Source organism: Mobula hypostoma, chromosome 5 (assembly GCF_963921235.1).
Source record: "Mobula hypostoma chromosome 5, sMobHyp1.1, whole genome shotgun sequence".
Classification (NCBI taxonomy): domain Eukaryota; kingdom Metazoa; phylum Chordata; class Chondrichthyes; order Myliobatiformes; family Myliobatidae; genus Mobula; species Mobula hypostoma.
Window position 1 is genome coordinate 8,735,669 of NC_086101.1, and position 24,240 is coordinate 8,759,908.

Below are 24,240 nucleotides of genomic sequence, written 5' to 3' on the forward strand. Positions count from 1 at the left end.
GCTGGGGTATATCTCATCCGGACCCAGCGAATTATCTAACTTAATGCTTTCCCAAAGCTTCGGTAAATCCTCTTTCTTAATGTCTATATGCTCAAGTGTTTCAGTCCACTGTAAGTCATCCCCACAATTGCCAAGGTCCTTTTCCCTGGTGAATACTGAAGCAATGTGTTCATTAGTACCTCCACTACCTCCTCCAATTCCATGCACATGTTTACTAATGTTGCACCTGCTTGGTCCTATTCTCACATGGTTCATCCTCTTTCTCTTCATGTACTTGTAGAATGCCTTGTGGTTTTCCTGAACCCTGCTTGCCAAGCCCTTCTCATGGCCGCTTCTTGCTGTCCAAGTTTCAATAAACTCCTTCCTAGCAACTGTGTAATTTTCTAAAGCTTTAACAGTACCTAGTTTCTTGAACCTTTCATAAGCTTTTCTCTTCTTCTTAACTAGATTTTCTACATCCTTTGTACAACATATTTTTTACTCTACCTCAATGGAACATACCTCTGCAGAACGCCTAATATTTGCCACATTTGTGCCATGCATTTTCCTGAGAACATCTGCTCCCAATTTAAGCGCCCAAGGTTTTGCTTAATAGCACCATATTTCCCCTACCCTAATGAAATGTTTTCCCAAATAGTAGGCTCCTATCCTACTCCATATGGTAAAGGAGATAGAACTGTGATCACTTCTAAAATTCTCTCCCACAGAAAGATCTGACACCTGACTAGGTTCATTTCCCAATACCAGATCGAGACCAGCATCTCCTCTAGTTGGCTTATCTACATATTGCGTCAGGAAACCTTCCTGAGCACACCTGACAAACTGCACCAATTCTACACCCCTTGCTCGAACGAGTTGCCAGTCAATATCAGAAAAGTTAAAATCACCCATCATAGCATCCATATTATTATTCCTCCGTTCCATAATTTGCCTCCCTGTCTGCTCCTCGATGTCTCTGTTACAATTGGGTGGTTTATAAAAAACACCTTTTAGAGTTATTGCCCCCTTCCTGTTTCTGACTTTCATCCACAATGACTCAGTAGACAATCCCTCCATGACTTCCTCCTTTTCTGCAGCCGTGTACTATCCTTCATTAGCAATGCCACACTCACTCCTCTTTTTGTCTCCCTCTCTGTTCTTTTTGAAACATCTAAAGCCTAGCACACTCAGTAGACATTCCTTCCCCTGAGACATCCAAGTCTCTGTAATGACCACAACATCATAGTTACACATATTGATCCAAGCTCTAAGTTCATCTGCCTTGCTTATGATAATCCTTGCCTTAAGTTAGACATATCTCAGACTATCTCGCTGAGTACATCTTTGCTCTGTCAACTGTCTGTCCTTCCTCACAAACTCCCCACAGACTGTCTCTACTTGTGTGCCAACCACCCCATCCTCTGCCTCTTCACTTCGGTCCCCACACCTCTGCAAATCTAGTTTAAATCCTCACCAATAGCATTAGCAAACCTGCCTCGCAGGATATTGGTTCCCCTCCAGTTCAGGTGCAACCTGTCCCACTTGTACAGGTCACCCCTTCCCCAAAAATGGTTCCAATGATCCAAGAACTTGAAACCCTGCCCTGCATCATCTCCTCAGCCACTCATTCATCTGCACTATCTTCTTGTTCCAGCTTGTTGCACCAGGAGTAATCACCATGGAAGCCCTGCTCTTCAGCATCCTTCCTAACTCCCTAAAGTAAATGCACAGGACATCTACCCGTCTCCTGTCTATGTCATTGGTACCTATACGTACTGTGACCTCTGGCTTCTCACCCCGCGCACAATCACCCGCCCCCCCCCAAAGAATATTCTGCAACCGCTCAGAGACATACTCGACCTTAGCACCCAGGAGGCAATACACTATCCTGATGTCTCTTTTGCTGCTGCAGAATCTCCGATCTGTCCGCATGACTATTGCTCTGTTTGACTTCACCCTGTCCTTCTGAGTCTCAAAGCTGACCACTGTGCTATAGGTCTGGCTGCTGCTGCCTTGCCCAGATAGGTCCTCCCCCTCAGCAATATCCACAGGGGTCTACCTGTTGCTGGGGGGAATGGCCACAGGGAGACCCTGCACTGACTGCTTTCTCCCTTTACCTCTCTAGGTGTTCACCTATCTACTCCCTGAATTTTGTACTCTGGGTGTAACCACCTGCTCAAATGTCTTATCTATCAATTGCTCTGCCTCCCGGATTTTCCTTAGTTCATCTGACTCCAGCTCCAGCTCCTTAATGTGGTCTTTCAGGAGCTGGAGTCGGCTGCACTTCCTGCAAGTGTAGTCATCAGGGAGACAATCAGGTGCCATGGATTCCCACATCCCACAGGAGGTACATTCCACTGCCATATCTACCCTGCAGTGTACTATGGGCAACCAAGACCAAATCGGCGATAACAAAAGGAAAAACCTACCCTTCTTACCTGTTTCCTTGGCCTAAGCCTCTTCTCATCGAAGATATATTCCAAATAAGAAGAAATTTTCAAAGGGAAGAAGGACACTACTGTGGCTGACAAGTGAAGTCAGAGCCAAAGTAAAAGCAAAAGAGAGGGCATACAAGGAAGTCAGGGCTAGAGGGAAGATAGAGGATTGAGGAGCTTTTAAAAACTTACAGGAGGAAACTTACAGGAGGTCATCAGGAAAGGAAAGATGAATTATGAGAGGAAGCTGCTGACTAATATCAAAGAAGATTCTGAAAGCTTTTTAAAGCATATAAAGGGTAAAGGAGACTCGAGGGTAGTTATAGGACCATTACAAAATAACACTGGAGATATTGTAACAAGAGATGCAGAGGTGGCAGAGGAACTGAATGCGAAAGAAAAATGTAAAGTTCAGCTCTATCTGTCAGGTGTACATGACATCTGGAAACATTCAGTGAAAGGTGTTCTTTTGTATCAATGACCTAAACAGTCTGTCTGAGGATTGTGCTGGGATCAGCCTGCATGTGTTGCCACACTCTGGCACCAAAATAGCATGTCCAAACCTCAACCGTACATCTCTGGGTAGACCAGAACATCGATTTCTCTAATGGTTCACTCTTCTTTCCTATCTGATTTTTTCTTCTTTATCCCCCGTCAGGAGGAAACTAGACTGCACTCCTATTTCATTTTGAATCAGATGCTGAAAGAACCAAAACAAAACTGAAAATACTTGAAATCTGCAGCAGGACAGGCAACATTTGAATCAATTCTTGGACTTTAACGTGGAATGCAAACTCTGTTCCTCTCCGCAGAGATCCTGACTGACCTGTTGTGATTCTCATGCATCTCCTGGATATAAAATGGGTCTAAGACTGAAGATACAGTTATAGAATAGGCAGTTCAAGCAGAGTACCCCTGTGGCCATTCCCCTCAAAAACAAGAATACCGCTTTGGATACTTTTGGTGGGGGGGGGGGAGACATCCCGGGTGAATGCCATGGCGACCGGGTTACAGGCACTGAGTAGGGTTCCATGGTGCAGAGGGGAAGGAGAGAGCAGAAGGGAGTGGTAGTGATAGGGGACTCAATAGTGAGAGGAACAGACAGGAGATTCTGTGGACGTGAACGGGACACCCAGATGGTGTGTTGCCTCCCAGAATCCAGGGTCGGGGATGTCACATATAGCGTCCACAACATTTTGGAGAGGGAGGGGGAACAGCCAGATGTCTTGGTACACATTGTATCAATGACCTAGGAAGGAAAAGCAATGTGGTCTTGAAAAGAGAATTTAGAGACCTAGGTACAAAGCTGAGAAGCAGGACTGCCCAGGTAGTAATTTCCGGACTGCTGCCTGTGCCAAGCGCTAGTGAGGGTAAAAACAGGATGATTTGGCAGATAAATGCATGGCTGAGAAGCTGGTGGAGGGGGCAGGGCTTCAGGTTCTTGGATCATTGGGATCTCTTCTGGGGGAGGTATGACCTGTTCAAAAGTGATGGGTTGCACCTGAACCCGAGGGGGACCAATATTCTCGTGGGCAGGTTTGTTATAGCTATTGGGGAGGGTTTAAACTAATTTGGCGGGGGTGTGGGAACCGAAGTGAAGGGACTCAGGATGGTAAAAAAGTAAAGATAGCGTGCAGTCAGACTGTCAGGAAGGGCAGGGAGGTGATGGGATTTAGTTGCAGCCAACAGGCTGAGTATCAAAACATTAGGGATGCAGAATCAGAAAGGATAGCAAATATGGTACTCAAGTGGTTGTATCTAAATGCGTGTAGTATAGGAAACTAAGTGGATGATCTTGTTGCACTATTACAGATTGCCAGATATAATGTTGTGGCCATCACTGAATCGTGGCTGAAGGATGGTTGTAGTTAGGAGCTGAATGTCCAAGGTTACATGTTATATCAGAGGTGTAGGAAGGTATGCAGAGGGGATGGTGTGGTTCTACTGGTATCTAATGGCATCAAATCAGTAGAAAGATGTCACATAGGATCAGAAGATGTTGAATCCTTTTGGGTTGAGTTAAGAAACTACAAGGGTAAAAGGACATTAATGACAGTTATATACAGGCCTCCCAACAGTGGCTGGGAGGTGGAACACAGGTTACAACAGGAAATACAAAAGGCAAGTCAAAAGAACATGCAGGTCGATCGGGAAAATCAGGTTCGATCTCAAGAGAGTGAGTCGATGAAGGCCTAAGAAATGGCTTTTCAGAGCAGTTTGTCATAGAGCCTACTAGGGGATCAGCTATACTGGATTGGGTGTAATGTAATGAACCGGAGGCAATTAGGGACCTTAAGGTAAAAGAAACCTTTGAACCAGTGATCACAATATGATTGAGTTCAACTTGAAATTTGATAGGGAGACAGTAAAGTCTGATGTAGCAGTATCTGGGTGGAGTAAGGGAAATTACAGTAGTAATTGTAATGAAAGATGAGTTGACCATAGGAAATTGGAAGGAAGTGCTGGCAGGGATGTCATCAGAGCAGCAATGGTGTGCATTTCTGGAAAAGAATGGGAAGGTGCAGGGCATGTTTCTTCCAAAAATGAAGAAATACTTCAATGGTAATTTAGTACAACCATGGCTGACAAGGGAAGTCAAAGCTATTGTAAAAGCAAAAGAAAGAACATACAATAAAGCAAAAATTAGTGGGATTGGGAAATTTTTAAAAACCTACAAAGAGCAACTAAAAAAAAACGTGGTAAGGGAAAAGATTAAATATGAAAGCAAGCTAGTAAATAATGTCAAAGTAGACAGTAAAAACTTTTTCCAAGTATGTTAAAAATAAAAGAAAAATAAGAGTGGATATAGAACCACTAGAGAGTGAGGCAGGAGGAATAATAATGGGGATCAAGGAGATGGCTGGTGAACTAAATGAGTATTTTGTGTCAGTCTTCACTGGAAGCAGTTACCATTACAAGAGAGAAGGTGCTCAAAAAACTGAAAGACCTAAAGGTATATAAATCACCCAGACCAAAGAAACTGCACCCTAGGGTTCTGAAAGAGGTAGGTTAGAAATTGTGGTGGCATTAGAAATGATCTTTCAAAAATCATTGGACTCTGGCATAGTGATAGAGGACGGGAAAACTGCAAATGTCACACCACTCTTGAAGAAAGGAGGAAGGCAGCAGAAAGGAAATTGTAGACCAGTTAGTCTGACCTAACTGATTCAGAAGTTGTTAGAGTCAATTTTTAAGGACGAGGTGATGGAGTACCTGAGACATAGGACAAGATAGTACAAAGTCAGCATGGTTTCCTTCGGTGAAAATCCTGCCTGACAGACCTGTTGGAATTAGTCATAGAAAAGTACAGCACAGAAACAGGCCCTTCAGCCCATTATGTCCATGCCAATTCTTTGAGGCGATTACAAGTAGGATAGATAAAGGGATGCAGTGGATGTGGACTTTCAGAAGACGTTTGACAAGGTGCCACAGAAGAGGCTGCTTATTAACTTAGAACCCATGTTATTACAGGAAAGTTACTAACATGGTTAAGAGTATTGGCTGATTGGTAGGAAGCAGCAAGTGGGAATAAAAAGATCCTTTTCTGGTTGCCTCTCAGTGACTAGTGGTGCTCCGCAGGGCTCGGTGTTGGGACCACTTCTTTTTATGCTGTATATAAATAATTTGAATGATTAAATAGATGGCTTTGTTGCCCAGTTTGCAGATGCTATGAAGATTGGTGGAGGGGCAGGTAGTGTTGAGGAAACAGGTAGGATGTAGAAGGACTTGAACAGATTAGGAGAATGGGCAAGAAAGTGGCAAATGAAATACAATGTTGGAAAATGCATGGTCATGCACTTTGGTAGTAGATAAGTATGAGCAAACTGTTGTGTAAATGGGGGAAAAATTCAAAAATCTAAGATGCAAAGGGACTTGGGAGTCCTTGTGCAGAACACCCTGAAGGTTAACTTGCAGGTTGAGTCGGTGGTGAGGAAGGCAAATGCCATGTTAGCATTCGTTTCAAGAGGTCTGGAATACAAGAGCAAGGATGTGATGCTGAGACTTTACAAGGCACTAGTGAGGCCTCACCTTGAATACTGTGACCAGTTTTGGGCCCCTCATCTTAGAAAAGATGCGCTGCCATTGGAGGGGTAGAGAAGAGGAGAGCAGGTTCACAAGTATGGGGGGGGGGTGAACTCATTGAAACATTTCGAATGTTGAAAGACCTAGGCAGAGTAGATGTGAAAAGGATATTTCCCATGGTGGGAGAGTCTAGGACAAGAGGGCACAGCCTCAGGTTAGAAGGGCACCCTGTTAAAACAGACATGCGGAGAAATTTCTTTAGCCAGACGGTGGAGAATTTATGGAACTCGTTGCTACATGCAGCTGCGAAGGCCCAGTCGTTGGATTCATTTAACGCACAGATTGATGGGTTCTTGATTGGGCATGGCATCAAAGGGAGAAGGCTGGGAGAAAGAAAAGGATCAGTCATGATTGACTAGCGGAGCAGACTCGATGGGCCAGATGGCCCAATTCTACTCCTATGTCATGGTCTATCTGATTCAAAGCAGAGATCCTGACTCTATTTGTCTCATAACAGCTCCTCATGTTCTGCCTGGGCAGCCTGCAACATGGCGGCATAAACATTGAATTCTCAAACTTCTGGTGGTCGCTCCTGCTCTGTCACTTTCCCTGTTTAATTGTCTCTCTCCTCCTGATTCACCAGCCCCATCACCCTATCACTTCCCCCTCCTCCCCCACCCTCTGTCAGCCCATCACCCACAAACTCATCCCCGCCTCTCTCCCTTTATTCCAGGCTCCACTTTCCCCTCTTGTCAGATTCCAGAATCTTCAGCCCTTTGTCACTGACACCTCTCACCTCCCAGTATCTGACATATTTCCACACTCCACCCCTCCCTCATCTACCTGTCACCCCCTCACCTGGATCCACCCATCATCTGCCCATTTCCCTCCATAGATTTTATCTGACACGCTGGGATACCCAGGTGTTTTGTGTTACGACCACTACATGTCCTGTGTGACCAAGATTCACCCTGACCTCCGTCTCCCAGTCAGCACCACCACCACTTGTCCCAGTTACCCTGTCAGTCCGGGTGGACTTTAGCACCCGGGGGAGCCAGGGAGCTCAGGACCCGCCGCCCGTGGCTGCTGCTGAATCCGCGGTGTTTCTGTTCCGTTGACGGATGCTGTGAATGAGTTAAAATAAATAGATCAATATCCTGTTTATTACACGCTCTGCACATTTATATTTACACTGACGTACTCCTTTTCAATTTTTTATTGATTTCTTACAAAAAGAATACAGAGTACAGGAGGATATACATCATATATCAATTGCAATATATTTGAATCACACTTATAATCTCATTACTCCATATTCATGCAAATTAAACTGAATCATAATATTGAAAAGTAGTAATTTTATTATCCAAAAAAAAACCCACAACCAAGAAAAGCAATTTGGTAAAGAAAGAAAAAAAGAAAAAAAATCCTTATCCTATAGTAAAATATATTATTAGCCAACTTCTGCACTTGATAACAAATCAAAGATTTTGAAAACAATTCAAAGAAGGTACACACAACATGAGAAAGCCTTGCCTTGATTCAGAAATTGAACAACGAATCTTCTCTAAATTGAAGTGTGACATAACATCGCGTAGCCATTGGGCATGAGTAGGCAGAGCAACATCCCTCCACCTGAGCAACAACGCTCTCCAAGCTATAAGAGAAATAAAAGCCAAAATGTGCAGATCAGGTGTCTCCAAGGTAATATCTTTTCCTCCAACAATACAGAATATGGCAGTCAAAGGTTTGGTTTAAAATTTACTTTAAAAAGTACAGAAAAAGTTTGAAATACATTCTTCCAGTATTTTTCAAGACTTGGTCACGTCCTGAACATATGAATTAATGAAGCCTCTCCACTGTTACATCTATCACAATAGGGAGATACATACAAATAAAAACGAGATAGCTTATCCTTAGTCATATGACCCCAATGGACCACTTTAAATTGTAGGAGGGAGTGACAGGCACACAACGGTGAGGTATTAACCTATTTAAAAATTTCATTCCACGTTTCCTCAGAAATTGAAATCTGTAAATCCAGGAGGAGAAGATGGCAACACGACACAGCGTGCAGCAGCTACTCCGGTGATGAACATCTGTTATCTGTCAAGTAGGGTGCCGTGCACAATCCTGATTGATGGAGACAGACGTGAGAGCACGGAAGAACATCTGGTTGAACTTCTGAAATGCCTGTTTCGCTGCCACTGTCGCTGTGTGACCCTGAATCTCGGGAGGGGAAGGCCCTGAGTTGTCGGCTTTGCTTGTTGCTCGGCGGCCAGGGTGGGGTCAAAGCGCTCGGCAGAGATGGTGCTCGGTGCTCAGTGTCGGAGGCTCGACGTTTTCAGACGGACTCTGAGTCGGCTGTGGTCGGGTGCTTCCAGGGTGCTGCATCGGCAAGTTTGCGGCGCTGGAGGTTCATGGCGGGGAGAGTTTCTCCCTTCTATCGTCTGCGTGAGATAATGGGCTATCGGGACTTTGAGACTTTTTTTTACCGTGCCCATGGTCTGCTCTTTATCAAATTACGGTATTGCTTTGCACTGTTGTAACTATATGTTATAATTATGTGGTTTTTGTCAGTTTTAGTCTTGGTCTGTCCTGTGGTTCTGTGATACTGGAGAAAGATTGTATCATTTCTTAATGCATGCATTTCTAAATGACAATAAATGAGGACTGAGTGTCCTCATAATCTAAATAAATCTAAATCTAAATAAATCTTGTTCCCAGAGATTTTTAATTTTGTCTAAAGGAACGTTTCTCATTCCCAACAACATACTGTAAATATTAGATATTGATGCATTATGAAAAGGTTTCAAATTAAAAATTACATCTAATAAATTCTTATCAGGACTTTCAGGAAATGTGTGCAATTGAGATCACAGAGTCTCTAATTTGTAAATATCAAAAAAGTGGGTTTTTGGTAAGCTATATTTAGCTGACAGCTGCTCAAACGAAAAGAGACATCCTCCAACAAATAAATGCTGGAAGCATTTAATACCCGGTCTATCCCAATCTTTAAAAATTACATCACTCATAGAAGGTTTAAAAAAATAGAAAAAATGGGATTTGAAATAGAAAATCTCAATAAACCAAAATATTTTCTAAATTGTACCCAAATCCTCTAAGTATATTTAACTACAAAACGATCATTTAGTTTACTTAAAGGGGGTGGATGTCAGGGAGGAATTGCGAGAGGTGAAGGGCCGGCAAACCCAGCACCTTGCCGCCGAATCCTCCAAGATCATCTTCCGATCAAGGGTCCAAACCGTGGAGCAGGACGAGACGTGCTCACGCTTCTTCTTCCAGAAGGTGCACAGGGGGAGCTCTGTGATCCACAACCTTAAGGAAGAGGACGGCTCAGTCACGTCCTCGCAGACCGACATACTGAGGATCTGCAAGTCCTTCTATGCCGGTCTGTACGACGAAAAGGCTACAGAATCCACAGCCTCCCGCAACTTCCTCTCGTCTATCACGCAGGTATTAGACGACGGCAAGCGGGAGAGTCTGGATCAGCCACTGACCCTGGACGAGCTGACAGGCTCCATCCGTTCCTTTGGGTCGGGTAAGACTCCCGGAAGCGACGGCTTACCGGCTGAGTTGTACTCGGCTCTGTGGAACTGGATGGGCCCAGACCTGCTGGAAGTGTACAACGCTATGCTTCTGGCCGGCAGCATGTCAGAGTCCATGAGGAAGGGCATCATCACCCTCATCTACAAGCAGAAGGGGGAAAGGGATACCTTTAGGAATTGGAGGCCCATCTCTCTCCTGAATGTGGATTACAAGATCCTGTCCAAGGCTATCACCAACAGGGTCAAGTTTACTCTGGGACAGGTGATCCACCCGGACCAAACCTGTGCTGTTCCGGGCAGGAAGATCTCAGACAGCCTCACGCTGCTGAGGGACACCATCGCCTACGTGCAGGACAGTGGGTTGAACGCCTGCCTGGTCAGCTTGGACCAGGAGAAAGCCTTCGACGGGATATCGCACACGTACATGGCGGACGTGATCTGCAAAATGGGATTTGGGGAGGGAATCCGGAATTGGATCAGACTGCTCTACACAGACATCCGTAGTGCAGTCCAGGTCAACGGGTGGGAAACAGACAGCTTCCCCATCAGGTCTGGAGTCAGGCAGGGCTGTCCCCTCTCCCCTGTCTTGTTTGTGTGCTGCATTGAACCCTTCGCCGAAGCCATCAGGAGGGATGAGGGCATAAGAGGGGTGATGATGCCAGGGAGTGGAGGGACCCAAGTGAAAACCTCTCTGTACATGGACGACGTCACCGTCTTCTGCTCTGATCCGAGGTCAGTTCGTAGGTTGATTGGCACCTGCGAACAGTTCGAGCTAGCGTCGGGGGCCACGGTCAGCCGCACGAAGAGCAAAGCCATGCTCTTCGGCAACTGGCCCGACCGATCCAGCGTCCCCTTCACCATCAGGTCTGATCACGTGAAGGTGTTGGGGATCTGGGTTGGAGGGGCTGAGGCGTGCAACAAGAACTGGCAGGAGCGGACTGCCAAGATGAAACAGAAACTGGGTCTGTGGGGAGGGCACTCCCTGTCGATAACGGGCAAGAACCTGGTCATCAGGTGTGAGGTGCTCTCAGGGCTGCTGTACTTGGCGCAGATCTGGCCCGTCCCCCGCTCCTACAGCTCGGAAATCACCTGAGCAATCTTCAGAATCGTCTGGAGATGGAGTGGGTCAGACAGACCGTCATGCACAAGTTCCTGGACAATGGGGGCAAGAACGTCCCCAATGTCGCCCTCACCCTGATGGCCAGCTTCGTGTGTGGCTGCATCAGGTTGTGTGTAGAACCCAGGTACGTGGGCACCAAGTACCACTATGTGCCCAGGTTCTACTTGTCGCCCTGGCTACGAAGGATGGGTCTGGCCCCACTCCCGTGCAATGCCCCAGTCAGCTGGTCGTTGCCGGCATACCTGTCCTTCGTAGGAAAGTTCTTCCAGGAGAACGCCTTTGACCACAGGGCCATCAGGCAGTGGTCGGCACGTAGTGTCCTGCAGGCACTGCAGGAGAAGGACGTGATGGACACAGTGGGGTGGTTCCCCGAGCAGACCGTCCAGTTCATCTGGCAAAATGCCTCATCGCCAGACCTCACCAACAGGCACCAGGACCTCGCCTGGCTGGATGTGAGAGGGGCCCTCCCAGTCAGATCCCTCCTGTATGCCCGGAACGTCACCTCCACACCCCGCTGCCCACGGGAGGATTGCAGTGAGGAGGAGTCTGTGACCCACCCCTTTGCACACTGTGAGTTCGCAGAGAGGGTGTGGAGAAGGATGGACGGGCTAGCATCACGTTTCATCCCCAGCAGCTGCGTAACAGAGGACTCTCTGATCTATGGGCTGTTCCCGGGGGACGCACACAGAGACCAACGTCCGGTGCTGCTGGCAGATCATCAACTCGGTGAAAGACGCTCTTTGGTCGCCCCGGAACTTGATGATCTACCAGCACATGGAGATGTCCGTGGGAGAATGCTGCCGACTGGCACATTCTCGGCTGCAGGAGTACGTGCTGAGGGACGCACTGAAACTCGGTGCAGCCACCGCAAGGGCCCGGTGGGGAAGGACCACAGTATAGGTTTCTCCACCCGTGGGAGTGGGAGGGGTCGGAGGGCGGGGAATATACCCCTCAACAATGATATGGTAAGCTGAACTACTGGAGTGCCACGTGGGTGGCCAAAAGTATGGATATGCAGAGACCATAAGGGAAACGTATGTACTGTATAGGTAAAGGATTGAGAGTCATTGAATGGTTTATTGTATATAATTTCATTGTTGAATAAAGCATATTTTGAAATTTAAAAGAAATATTGGAGGTCAAATTATTTCTTATACTGACTTACTCCTGACGCCGGTCCCGGGACCCGACCCGTTTACAGACCCGGAGCAGATTCTCAGCCAATGGTTTTGATCCCAAGTCCAGAACAAAGGATAAAGTTTCCCCGTGAATTTATTCCCAGTGAAGGTGTGGAGATGGGACTTGGACTCCGCGTTGTAAAATGAAACTGTCCCGGACTCGTAACTGAGATAAACTCCCACCCTCCCGGGGATGGGACCGGCAGGGAAATGGGACTCAGGGGAGGTGTAAGCCAGCATCATGTCATTAACCCGCCCGATGATCCAGAATCCAGTCTCCGGACTCCGTGTGACCCATCCCTTCCTCTCCACAGACTCTGCAGCGACTCCCAGACACCAGCCCCGATTCCCCGTCACCTCCACCTCCCAGTAATGTCTCCCCGATGTGAATCCCTCCGATCCCAGCACACAAGCAAAGAACATGAACCTCTTCCCGGTGTCAGGGAGATCCCTCCAGGTCTTGGTCTGTCTCACTCTCTTCCGATCCTCAGATACCTTGAGCTCCAGATGCGCAGTTCCCACATCCAGGGTGACAGAGACTGGGGGGAGAAGCAGAGAATTAGAGAGGCCCCGGGGATCGGGGGGAGACTCGGGCAGCGCGGCCCCGGGACCGGGCCGGGGGAGAGGCCGCTGGGCCTCAGGCTCAGTCGTGTGGCCGACAGGACCCTTTCCCGGGGTTTTACCCAAACACAGCGGATGGACAACCAGCATCTTCCTGAGATTATTCCCCGACATGGAGATCGGATTTTTCCAGATCAACACACACAAAATTCTGGAGGATCTCAGCGGGTCAAGCAGCATGTGTTAAGGTTTACAGTCGATGTTTCAAGCCGAGACCTTTCCTCAAGATTGGAAAGAAAGACGGGAGATAGCAGTGGAAATGGGTATGAGGAAGGTGGAGAAACACCTGGATACAGATGAGGATGGAGTGAGTAAACACTGCAGGCATTTAAGAGGAGGTCAGGCAGAATACATCAGTGCCGACCAACTCGCTTTAATGAACTAGTTCAATTTGCCTGTATTTGCCCATTATTCCTTTAATCCTTTCCGACCCACGTACCCATCCAGCTGTCTTTTAAATCTCTGTAACTCTATTCACCTCTACGGTTTCCTTTGGCAGCCTCCTGAACTCCAGGAAAACATAGAACATAGAATAGTACAGCACATTACAGGCCCTTCAGCCCACAACATTGTGCCAACCCTCAAACCCTGCCCCCACCTTAAATTGCTCCATATCCCTGTCTGGTAGTCTCTTAAACTTCACTAGTGTATCTGCCTCCACCACTGACTCAGGCAGTGCATTCCACGCACCAACCACTCTCTGAGTAAAAAACCTTCCTCTAATATCCCCCTTGAACTTCCCACCCCTTACCTTAAAGCCACGTCCTCTTATATTGAGCAGTGGTGCCCTGGGGAAGAGGCGCTGGCTATCCACTCTATCTATTCCTCTTAATATCTTGTACACATCTATCATGTCTCCTCTCATCCTCCTTCTCTCCAAAGAGTAAAGCCCTAGCTCCCTTAATCGGTGATCATAATGCATACTCTCTTAACCAGGCAGCATCCTGGTAAATCTCCTCTGTACCCTTTCCAATGCTTCCACATCCTTCCTATGGTGAGGCGACCAGAACTGGACACAGTACTCCAAGTGTGGCCTAGCAGAGTTTTGTAGAGCTGCATCATTACATCGCGACTCTTAAAATCTGTCCCTCGACTTATGAAAGCTAACACCCCATAAGTTTTCTTAACAACCCTAGCTACCTGTGAGGCAACTTTCAGGGATCTGTAGACATCTACCCCCAGATCCCTCCGCTCCTCCACACTAACAAGTATCCTGCCATTTACTTTGTGCTCTGCCTTGGAGTTTGTCCTTCCAAACTGTACCACCTCACATTTCTCCAGATTGAACTCCATCTGCCACTTCTCAGCCCACTTCTGCATCCTATCAATGTCTCTCTTCAATCTTTGACAATCCTCTGCACTATCTACAACACCACCAACCTTTGTGTTGTCTGCAAACTTGCCAACCCACTCTTCTACCCCCACATCCAGGTCGTTAAGATGAATCACGAAAAGTAGAGGTCCAGGAACAGATCCTTGTGGGGCACCAGTAGTCACAATCCTCCAATCTGAATATACTCCCTCCACCACGACCCTTTGCCTTCTGCAGGCAAGCCAATTCTGAATCCACTTGGCCAAACTTCCCTGGATCGCATGCCTACTGACTTTCTGAATAAGCCTAACGTGTGGAACCTTGTCAAATGCCTTATTAAAATCCATATAGATCACATCCACTGCACTACCCTCATCTATATGCCTGGTCACCTCCTCAAAGAACTCTATCAGGCTTGTTAGACACGATCTGCCCTTCACAAAGCCATGCTGACTGTCCCTGATCAGACCATGATTCTCTAAATGCCCAGATATCCAATCTCTGAGAATCTTTTCCAATAGGTTTCCCACCACAGACGTAAGGCTCACTGGTCTATAATTACCCAGACTATCCCTACTACCTTTTTTGAACAAGGGGACAACATTCACCTCCCTCCAATCCTCCGGTACCATTCCCGTGGACAACGAGGACATAAAAACCCTAGCCGGAGGCTCAGCAATCTCTTCCCTTGCCTCGTGGAGCAGCCTGGGGAATATTCCGTCAGGCCCCGGGGACTTATCCATCCTAATGTATCTTAACAACTCCAATACCTCCTCTCCCTTAATATCAACATGCCCCGGAACATCAACCTCACTCATATTGTCCTCACCATCATCAAGTTCCCTCTAATTGGTGAAGACCAAAGAGAAGTATTCATTGAAGATCTCGCTCATTTCCACAGCCTCCAGGCACATCTTCCCACCTTTATCTCTAATCGGTCCTACCTTCACTCCTGTCATCCTTTTTTTCTTCACATAATTGAAGAGTGCCTCGGGGTTTTCCTTTACTCTAGTCACCAAGGCCTTCTCATGCCCCCTTCTTGCTCTTCTCAGCTCCTTCTTAAGCTCCTATCTTGCTTCCCTATATTCCTCAATGGACCCATCTGATCCTTGCTTCCTAAACCTCATGTACGCTGCCTTCTTCCATCTGACTAGATTTTCCACCTCACTTGTCACCCATGGTTCCTTCACCCTACCATTCTTTATCTTCCTCACTGGGACAAATTTATTCCTAACATCCTGTAAGAGATCTTTAAACATCGACCACATGTCCGTAGTACATTTCTCTGCAAAAACATCATCCCAATTCACACCCATAAGTTCTCGCCTTATATCCTCATAATTTGCCCTTCCCCAGTTAAAAATTTTCCTGTCCTCTCTGATTTTATCCTTTTCCATGATATTGCTAAAGGCCAGGGAGCAGTGATCACTGTCCCCCAGATGCTCACCAACTGAGAGATGTGCGACCTAACCCCGTTCATTACCTAATACTAGATCTAGTATGGCATTCCACTAGTCCGCCTGTCCATGTACTGTGACAGGAATCCGTCCTGGACACACTTAACAAACTCTGCCCCATTTAAACCCTTGGAACTAATCAGGTGCCAATTATTATTAAGGAAGTTAAAGTCACCCATGATAACAACCCTGTTATTTTTGCACCTTTCCAAAATCTACCTCCAAATCTGCTCCTCTGTATCTCTGCTGCTACCCGGAGGCCTATAGAATACCCCCAATAGAGTAACTGCTTCCTTCCAGTTCCTGACTTCCACTCATACTGACTCTGCAGAATTCTTCCTGTTTATGATAATGGGAACCATGAGGGGAGAGATGAATGGCAGATGGAATTGGAACCAGATGGGGAGGGGGTGGAAAGCCTGTGGTGAACTATGTGTGTCGATGGAAACAGAAGGTGAAAGAGAATGAATATGGGTGATAAGGGTCCCTTTGTCTTCTTTCCCACAAACCCACTCCCCACAGCCCCTCATTAGGACAGAGGATGAATTTGCAGAGACTCTGGCAGATATATTTGCTTCACATTTCACCACAGGTGAGCTGCTGGAGGGTGGCTCAGTCTGAGCCTTCAGCTTCTCCCATCATTCACCGAGGTCAATGCTGATCGGTGTGTCCGGGCTCAGTCTGACGATGCGTCAATGTGCTGGTTTGATAACAACAGTGAGACTCGCGAGTCCAGCAGGGGGCAGAGCTGAGTCAATCAGACTGCGGTCACGGACAGGTCAGACAGGGTGAGCGGCACGAAGGACTGGAGTATTTTTCTGACAATCCCTGTCACCACAGTGATAGCAGATTTTATCCCCTTTAACGTCTTTGATGGAATATTAATTCCAGAGCTACTGTGGCAGGATTCAAGAGCATGCATGGACATATTTTTCTGGTATGAGTGGGATCAGGATGCTGTGGTTGATCTAACAGTCCTGCGAAGCGGTTATATTTTGCCCCAGTGTTGGTGTGTTCAAGGTTCCGACTTCTCCAGATGATCACGTGACAGTGATGCCTCCCTGCAGGTGGGGTTGGTGTCAGAAAAACTTCAGTTCCCCTTCAGCCTATTATTACAGCCAAATTTTGTGTCTAATTATTAATTAATTGTGTCTGGAACAAGAGAAAAAGAATCTATATGTTTTACCTCGTTTAATGCTGTCAAACGCTTCTCCCAAAGTTATGTTGAACAAATAGGGGTGATAGAATTTTTCAGCCAGTCGGGCACAATCTGTCACTGACAGTGACTGGGCATCATCACTGATCCTGTAAATATTATACAGCTGGTTATAAACTGAGCATCAGCAAAGTTTGAACTATTTTACAAATCTATCCAGAGTTTCAGTAAAGACCATGTCCTACCTCTTCTTCCGACGAGCTTTCTCCTGAAATAAAAAAAACACACATCTCAATTGACTGAGACTGACCATTGGCATCGCAATAGCAGGGATCTGAGCTAAGTTATTAAAAGCAGCCGGGAGCTGAGGAGGATGATGGTGCCTAACGGCGACTGCTTTGATCGCATTTTCGGAAACAGCTGTATTTCTATCTTTAGTATCTCTACTTTTCCCTTTCAGGGTTCTTTTGAAGCCGCTGACCTGGAGTTACACGCTGCCTTTGGTTCTTTGTGGGAATGAGACACACTCCCTGGGTCTCACCACTGGCCGCTGTTCGATATATCGAGGACATGGCCTGGAAGACAAGCACGGCTTCAGAGATTCGGGATTATGTGACTCTGGAGGTGGGCAGACTCGAGGTTGGTGCCTCTGTGGGGAATCGGTGTGTCGCGGGAGATAGAAGATCGAAAGCAACAAGCTGGCTGCCGGCTGTGTGAACTGAGACCTGAGTTCTTTTGGCACAGAGCTTGAAAAAAAAACAACGCAACAGACTTTTAACATTGTAAATTAGTGAGTTGTTTGTTATGTCTCCCCTCTCGCTGTGAAACGGGTCACTTCATTTTTCCTTTTTAGGGAGAGATGTTGTTATGTTGAATCACTGGGTGAATGAGTAGTCTTTGGGGTACTGCAAGTCTGTGTCTTTATTGATGCTTTACTGCATGCTTCAGTGCTTGGTGGAGGGTGCTGATGCTTTTTTGCTGGGGGGAGGGGGTGGTCGTTGCCTTGCTGCTGCTTATGCGTGGGAGGGGGAGCTTGAAGGGGCTTTGGGGTTCTAACATTTAACTGATTCATTCTTTGGGACACTCCTTCATTTTTGTGGATGTTTGTGAAGAAAAAGAATTTCAGGATGTATATTCTATACGTTTCTCTGATATTAAATGTACCTTTTTGAAACTTTGAAAACTCCCACTAAACTCACTCCTACTGACACACATGGAGAAAGAGGGACACAGAATTATGGGAGAAAGGACAAGGAATTTTAATGAAAATTATTCCATAACTGAGAGGATGGAACTTACAGGAGAGACTGGACAGGTTGTGCATTTTTATCTGGATACGATGTCAGGGAGGGTCAGATGGAGGAATTTAACATTCCGAATGGATTTGATGGGGTGGGAGTGGAGAAAATATTTCTGTTTTTACGAGACAAAAAGTCAAAGATAAAACATCATTTGGTTGTTAATAAATCTCACAAGAAATGTGGTGAAGAGGATATCAGAAACACACTCTTAACCTGTGATGGTAACTGGTTGTTACTCTGAGTATCGGGGATATTATATGTGGGAATCACAGAAATGATCACCAACTCACTGCGATGATCAGAGTAACTCATTCCCTAGAAGGTTGCAAATAGAACATAGAACATAGAAATGTACAGCACAGTACAGGTCCTTCAGCCCACATTATTGTGCTGACCCTTAAACCCTGCCTCCCATAAAACCCCCCACCTTAATTTCCTCCATATACCTGTCCAGTAGTCTCTTAAACTTCACTAGTGTATCTGCCTCCACCACTGACTCAGGCAGTGCATTCCACGCACCAACCACTCTCCGAGTAAAAAACCTTCCTCTAATATCCCCCTTGAACTTCCCACCCCTCACCTTAAAGCCATGTCCTCTTGTATTGAGCAGTGGTGCCCTGGGGAAGAGGTGCTGGCTATCCACTCTATCTATTCCTCTTATTATCTTGTACACCTCTATCATGTCTCCGCTCAACCTCCTTCTCTCCAAAGAGTAAAGCCCTAGCTCCCTTAATCTCTGATCATAATGCATACTCTCTAAACCAGGCAGCATCCTGGTAAATCTCCTCTGTACCCTTTCCAATGCTTCCACATCCTTCCTATAGTGAGGTGACCAGAACTGGACACAGTTCTCCAAGTGTGGCCTAACCAGAGTTTTATAGAGCTGCATCATTACCCTGCGACTTTTAAACTCTATCCCTTGAATTATGAAAGCTAAAGGGTCTCGGCCTGAAACGTCGACCGCACCTCTTCCTAGAGATGCTCCCTGGCCTGCTGCGTTCACCAGCAACTTTTATGTGTGTTACTCTATAAGCTTTCTTAACTACCCTATCTACCTGTGAGGCAACTTTCTGAGATCTGTGGACATGTACCCCCAGATCCCCCTGCTCCTCCGCACTTCCAAGTATCCTGCCATTTACTTTGTACTCTGCCTTGGAGTTTGTCCTTCCAAAGTGTACCACCTCACATTTCTCCGGGTTGAACTCTATCTGGCACTTCGCAGCCCACTTCTGCATCCTATCAACGTCTCTCTGCAATCTTCGACAATCCTCTACACTGTCCACAACACCACAAACCTTTGTGTTGTCTGCAAACTTGCCAACCAACCCTTCTACCCCAACATCCAGGTTGTTAATAAGAATCATGAAAAATAGAGGTCCCAGAACAGATCCTTGTGGGACACCACTAGTCACAATCCTCCAATCTGAATGTACTCCCTCCACCACGACCCTCTGCTTTCTGCAGGCAAGCCAATTCTGAATCCACCTGGCCAAACTTCCCTGGATCCCATGTCTTCTGACTTTCTGAATAAGCCTACCGTGTGGAACCTTGTCAAATGCCTTACTAAAATCCATATAGATCACATCCACTGGACTACCCTCATCTATATGCCTGGTCACCTCCTCAAAGAACTCTATCAGGCTTGTTAGACATTATCTGCCCTTCACAAAGCCATGCTGACTGTCCCTGATCAGACCATGATTCTCTACATGCCCATAGATCCTATCTCTAAGAATCTTTTCCAACAGCTTTCCCACCACAGACATAAGGCTTACTGGTCTATAATTACCCGGACTATCCCTACTATCTTTTTTGAACAAGGGGATAACTTTCACCTCCCTCCAATGCTCCAGTACCATTCCCGTGGACAACAAGGACATAAAGATCCTAGACAGAGGCTCAGCAATCTCTTCCCTTGTCTCGTGGAGCAGCCTGGGGAATATTCCGTCAGGCCCCGGGGACTTATCCGTCCTAATGTATTTTAACAACTCCAACACCTCCTCTCCCTTAATATCAACATGCTCCAGAACATCAACCTCACTCATATTGTCCTCACCGTCATCAAGTTCCCTCTCATTGGTGAATACCGAAGAGGATTATTCATTGAGGTCCTCACTCTGATGGAGTGAAAGGATAGATAAATGGGGGTATAGACTAAGAACAGTGATTAACTAGTGATCAATCACCTTGTGGGGGCCTTAGTTTACTGTTTTGGACAGTCAAAAAAGCAGCTTTACGCAGCAACCAGTGACGTACTAGTCATCGTTCTCTAAAGATAGGCAAAGGCTCAAATAAGGAACGATCTGATCTTGCAGAAGCAGCTCAAGGTATAGCTAAATATGGGAGGGGTGAGGTAACGGCTAGAATGTTCTTGAGAAAAGGGGAGGGGTCCGAATGAGGAACTGATGGGCTGGCGTTGGCTTAAAATAATTAGAACTAATTGACCAATGATTATCTTACATCTAATTGTATCTTAGCATGTGATTGAAATGACTCTAATATTGTCTAAACTTGTAATCGTAAGATTTCCTGCGACCTGATCAATGTTATAAATTGTGGAGAATTGTGTAATTCGAGGGCAGTGTCTGGACTGGCTCTTTTGGGAGATCAGTCTGTAACTTCCCCCATAGCATGCTATGAGTAAAGAATAAAGCTTTGAAAAAAGATACGTGCGTTAGTGTATTTGTGGTACAATTGTCTTCGCATTTGTCGGTTCAGTACGACAGCTCACTTCCACAGCCTCCAGGCACATCTTCCCACCTTTATCTCTGATCGGTCCTACCTTCACTCCTGTCATCCTTTTGTTCTTCATATAATTGAAAAATGCCTTGGGGTTTTCCTTTACCCTACTCACCAAGGCCTTCTCATGCCCCCTTCTTGCTCTCCTCAGCCCCTTCTTAAGCTCCTTTCTTGCTTCCCTATATTCCTCAATAGACCCATCTGATCCTTGCTTCCTAAACCTCATGTATGCTGCCTTCTTCCACCTGACTGGATTTTCCACCTCACTTGTCACCCATGGTTCCTTCACCCTACCATTCTTTATCTTCCTCACCAGACAAATTTATCCCTAACTTCCTGTAAGAGATCTCTAAACATCCATCACATGTCCATAGTACATTTCCCTGCAAAAACATCATCCCAATTCACACCCACAAGTTCCAGCCTTATAGCCTCATAATTTGCCCTTTCCCAATTAAACATTTTCCTGTCCTCTCTGATTATATCTTTTTCCATGATAATGTTAAAGGCCAGGGAGCAGTGGTCACTGCCCCCAGATGCTCACCCACAGAGTGATCTGTGACCTGACCCAGTTCATTACCTAGTACATACTACATCTAGTATGGCATTCTCCCGAGTCGGCCTATCAACATACAGTGACAGGAATCCATCCTGGACACACTTAACAAACTCTGCACAGCCTAAACCCTAGGAACTAATCAGATGCCAATCAATATTAGGGAAGTTAAAGTCACCCATGATAACAACCCTGTTATTTTTGCACCTTTCCAAAATCTGCCTCCCAATCTGCTCCTCAGTATCTCTGCTGCTACCAGGGGGCCCAAAGAATACTCTCAATAGAGTAACTGCTCCCTTCCTGTTCCTAACTTCTACCAATACTGACTCAAAAGAGGATCTTGCTACATTACCCACCCTTTCTGTAGCTGTAATAGTATCCCTGACCAGTAATGCCACCCCATCTCCCCTATTTCCCCCCTCTCTATCTCTTTTAAAGCACTGAAATCCAGGAATATTGAGAATCCATTCCTGCCCTGGTGCCAGCCAAGTCTCTGTAATGGCCACTACATCATAATTCCATGTATGTATCCAAGCTCTCAGTTCATCACCTTTGTTCCTGATGCTTCTTGCATTGAAGTACACGCACTTTTGCCCTTCTGCCTTACTACCTTTATTCTGTTTCTCTTTCCTCAAAGCCTCTTTGTATGTTAGATCTGGCTTTACTCCATGCACTGTACTTGCTGTTCTCGCATGACCTTTATCCTCCTCCACCTCGAACACTTTATCCTCATCTGCTCTAACCCTCTGATTCCCCTCCCCCTGCAAATCTAGTTTAAACCGCCACCCCCCCGCAACACAAGCAAATCTTCCCGCAAGGATGTTAGTCCCCCTCCAGTTCAGGTGCAACCTGTCCCATCGGAACAGGTCCCACCTTCTCTGGAACAAGGCCAATTGTCCAGAAACATGAAGCCCTCCCTCCTGCACCAGATGTACAGATGTTGTGGGAGGCCAGTTTGGGACAACAACAATCCTGAACAGTCAAGATGCCTGCATGGTGAAATTCAGTTTACGATTACAGTATTTGAGATAAAATACATCATTTTGTGACTGTGCACTTTAACAGAAATCTCTCACCATGAGGAATATGATATTGTCTTGTCGATCCGTCTGTTCCTGTAACTTTGAGATTTCCTCCTGGATGGAATTTAAATTCTCTTGAACCTCTCGAAGATTTTTTTCCATTGGATTTAGAATCCTCTCCTCTTCTTCCCTGAGATTTCGGAGTGCACACTGCTCTTTCTCAATGAGAACCAGGCGCAGTTCAGAAAAATGGGATGTGATCTGGGACTGAAGGCTGTGTGACTGTCCCTGTCAAATGAAAGGAGAGGCCAGTTTACTATTTGAGGCTATTTTTTGTATTTCCTTCTGACATGGAAGGTAACTATTCAGCCCATTAATGTCTTGGCTAGTTCTCAGAACAATCCCCTCCAACACATTCCCCCGCGTCTCCCTGAAACATGCATTCCATCCCTGACCGACAAACTCCGACCTGATTCACACACTGCCCACAAATCACAAGGTTAATTACAGTAGCCACTTTACCGTTCAACCATGCAATGTCGGCTAAAGGAAGGTACTGGTTACAGGGAGAACATGCAAACTCCACGCAGACAGCTCCAGGGGTCAGGATCGATCCCAGGTTACCGGAGCTGCGATACTCCGCTACTCTGCATTAAAGGCAACAAAACTACAGAGCGAATTTGTAAATTCTGCTCAGGAGACTCACCGAACTCCGGAATCTTCTCTTTTTGTTGTTGTTCCATTTCCTCAACACATGATTTCTTTTTAGTGAGAGAGTCTAACAAAGATTTAACCCGTTCCTGGGAAGCAGACAGTGAAGACATTAGATCAAAATATGCAACTAAGTAAACAGCTGATCAAAACCTGGTTAGTTTTACCTTGTAGATTTCAACGGCTTCGTTAACCGGCATGAAGTTGTGAGACTTGTGTTCCCGCGCAGTCGCACAGATCAGGCAGATCAGTGTCTTGTCCGTCTCACAGAACAGCTTCAGTTCTTCCCCATGTTTCTCGCAGTGAAGTTTACTTTCCTTCTCCTTCGGATTCAGGTTTAGTTTTCGAGCTTTCTCAGACAGATTTGCTAAGGCCCAACTGACCCTGAGGGTGCGGTCTGCAAACTCCTCTCTACATTCCGGGCAGGAGTTTCTCACCTCCCTTTCCCAGTGGTGTGTGATACAGGAGCGACAGTAGTTGTGTCCACAGTCCAGTATAACCGGATCGGTGAAGAAATCCAGGCAGATGGGACAAATTACCTCCTCGGTTAAACTCTCGACCTGTTCTTTCGAAGCCATGTTAACTCCCGGCACTTCCTGTTTCAGGATCCTTTCGCATTCGGGAGGCGGGGGGGGGGGGGGGGGGGGGGGGTGGGCTGCTGAACGCCGGCGGTACTGCGATTGTCCACTAGGGGCGCTGCAGTCTCGGGAATGAATGTTTCTTTTCAGTGAGCAGGAATCGTGTTCATTTCCACAGCAGGGATCAGCAGCACTTTAAACAAGTCTAACATAAATAAAGCCGGAGAGAAGAGCTTGGTTCAGTCTACGGCAGAACTGAAGGGACAAGTCCTGAAACGAGAGACACAAGGGACTGTAAATGCAGGAATCCGGAGGGGAAAGAGAGCTGCTGGAGGAACTCAATGGGTCAGACAGCATTTGTGGAGAAAAATAGACAGGAGATATTCCGGTTTGAGACAGTCCAGATGAAGGTTCTCAATCCGAAATGTCGATTGTCCATTTCTCTCCACAGATGCTGCCTAACCCTCGGTGTTCCTATTAAAG

General features: G+C 46.3%; 1 pseudogene; it reads right to left on the bottom strand.

Annotated features, from left to right (window-relative positions):
• Positions 1-12,277: 12,277 nt before the first annotated feature.
• Positions 12,278-23,927, bottom strand: LOC134346555 (E3 ubiquitin-protein ligase TRIM39-like; annotated as a pseudogene).
• Between the last annotated feature and the right edge of the window lie 313 nt (positions 23,928-24,240).